Source organism: Saccoglossus kowalevskii, chromosome 17, assembly GCF_978046115.1.
Source record: "Saccoglossus kowalevskii chromosome 17, keSacKowa6.1, whole genome shotgun sequence".
Lineage (NCBI taxonomy): Eukaryota > Metazoa > Hemichordata > Enteropneusta > Harrimaniidae > Saccoglossus > Saccoglossus kowalevskii.
In genome coordinates this window covers 14600386-14603531 of record NC_140657.1, presented here as the reverse complement: position 1 = coordinate 14603531, position 3146 = coordinate 14600386, and positions in this window count along the sequence as shown.

Below are 3146 nucleotides of genomic sequence, written 5' to 3'. Positions count from 1 at the left end.
CAAATTATCAAATATATTATAAAAATGTAATTAGGAATATGCTTTATCTGTAAAGTGTAAAAACCTATTTTTTTTTTACTGTAAATGGAATTTGCATTTTATTTCATGTAAAAACGTAAAATGCCGTCTTTATTTCCTGTAACCTGTACCAACTATCCCTCTACACTTCCCCCCTCCTATCAGAGATTGTGGTTGCGTGTAGTGTGTAGCTGCGTGTATGCAGATTGCTGACTTGGCAGTGAATGTCTTGTATGTTTGTTCATGGTATTATAATGTTGGACATTGTCTTTAACAAAACAAGGACATTCTTTTCTTTTTAAAATACACGCTGATTGAAAATAACAACTGCCAAATAATAACACAAACAGCATTATGTCCAATTTGTTGTCTTAATAACGTCTGGTCCGAGTTCCGTTTCAAGTCCTTGACGTTTCTAAACATAAACAGACAATCTCAAAGCTCAAACATAAACAAAAACGTTATTTTAATAGTGACAGAAAAATACATTCAGTCTTCAAATACGCTCAAACTTAAAGCGGGAGGGTCGTCACCTGCGCATGCGTCAGATGGCCATAGCGTATCATTGTTTACAAACAAGCGTCTTCTCATGTGCCTTTGCGTTTTTAGCGTGTGTTGTTATCATCGCTTAGGAGTCAAATCCCGCGCGTGCGTAGGTAACGACCCTCCCGCTTTAAACATTTTGCACTTAATCAGAATTGTTTTTATGTGTATGTACACTTCATTATGTGTGTTATCAATTGTAGAAATTTATGTTGAATGCTCGATAGAAGGCGATTTTAAATTAACAAACTCGAGATTACCATACTTATAAGGGTTTTGTCTGAATCGAATTTCCTCACATTTCTACTAGTGTGTCTGGTATGCATAATTTATTTGTGTATCGTGCATGTATGTATAAACATGTGGTGTCAAATACGGACAGTAAGTTAAAACTGTAGTTAGTAGGCAAAGAATTGTGTTAGCTCCGTGAAAGTTGACTGTGGGGAGGGGCGAAGGTATTAATCCGATTGTCTGTCCTTGTGTGTAAATAAAATAAGAATGTGTATATAAATTTCCCGGATGTGCACCTCACACTCTTTGTCTTGCCTCGGGCCCAGTGCCACGAGTTCATTTTCAGAACTTTTTAAAACTGATAACTTTAAGTCCCATCATTGATTTACTTCATGTTCTGTACCGTACGTAGAATCACAGGCCCTCTATAAATAGCGGGACTGTGGTAGAATATGTCGTTCTCGTCCGCGTTCTAGCTTAAGGAGGTGGATGGAGTTTTCGGTCGTGGCCATCGACCGTTGAAAATCGGGCTCACTGCTCGGTCCACATTCTGGTCATTGGTTTTTACCATGGAGATCTTTTTACCTCCATGGTTTTTACCGAGTTATACTATGAAGCCATTTATTTTGACTGACAATTTGAGCAATTTCACTTGCTTTTCAGGTCACGAACTTGGCAGGAAACAAAGAGTTCTACTTGTATTTTCATTGTTCAGATGGATTTAAGTAACTTATCGGATTTTACTCCTCGGCAAAAATATCGAAATTAAATGTCAGTGAAAATAAATGGTTTTATAGTATTCTTTGTCGTATGCCTGGCTTCTTCGTCGCACTTCGATTGATATATTTGTACCACATCGTTATTTTTTACGTTTATATATACATACACAAATATTATATTTATGAATGAGATGTTAAAATGTTTAAAATAACAACTTTTTTTTTCTTTCTTCCCCAGATTACTATAGAATCTACCCACCCCATACCACGAAAATTCGTAGACATGGGAAAGGTGTAAAATGTAATCAGCTATTTTATTCATCAGTAATTTGTACAAAGATATTATTTTTTGTAAGCGTATAAAGCATTTTTGTAATTCATACACAATTTCCAATTCTGATTCTTAAACAAAAATTATCAACAATAGTATAAGAATGTAATTAGGAATTTGCTCTTTTTGTGAAGTGTAAAAACCCATTTTTTTTTACTGCAAATGGAACTTTCATCTTACTTCCTATAAAAACGTAAAATGCCGTTTTTATTTCAGTGTAACGTATACCCCTTTACCACCCCTATTACATAACACATAGACCTACCAAGGTTCGAACATAACAAGACTCGTTATCAACAGTTTATTTGGTGTTTACGTTATAGCTTTACAACTCTCGACTTTAATTCTTGATTACACATCGTGAATGATCCTTATTACTATCAAAATAACACAAGGTTAGATGGCACATTTTGAAGGTCCATGGTTGGTGGTTTGAAAGGGTGGAGGGCGTGATCCTGTGCCTGCTAAATTCACCTTATACGCCCCCAACTACAGATACATATACCCCTTTTGTTTGGACAAGTGACGGGCTTCAGCCTCTGTTATTGGTGACTTCAGAAATGGCCAGTGGTCGTCGTACATCGTGGATATACACATTTATGCATACCAAAATATACTTTGTGTTTTTATACTTGTATGCTCGATTAGACACAATGAGCAATTGCATGGTGATTTGGAACACTAACAAATTTTTCTTACGAAAATGTTAAAGGGCGGTGGTTGTTGCGCTGCGCGTGTGCGACATTTGTGTTGATGAACATTGGTTTTCCCATAATCCAATGCGCTATGAGGTTTGACCTGAGCGCAACTTGCACTAATTACCGCCGGTGACTTCTTCGATACCTTCCAATCACCTAAAAATACCTCATTAAAGCTTGGTAACGTCTCTGTACTCGTTGATCTGGGCAACAGTCAAAGTGGCTATCTTTGTTTATGCTAGATACCTATATCTCGCCCATGCGTGGCGCGTTGATTACCTACCACCCTTTAATAGGACTTCTAATGTAATGCAACTGTATTTCCTAATTTTGGACAAAATGTCACATTGCTGACAGATCCATACGAATATACACCATTATCCAAAAACAGAGTCTCTCCGTATTCTCAAAATAAAATATGTAGGAAAGTTAGGAACATATTTTATGTTTTTAGTTTGCTCTGAAAGTGATGTTTTTATTATAGAAAAAAGTATTACGGTATAGTTTATTTCGTGAAGTGTGTAGACACTTCAGAATAAAGACATACACACTGCGTCTTCAGCTACATCTTGCATTCACAGGAAAACAAAACAAAAACAAGAAATA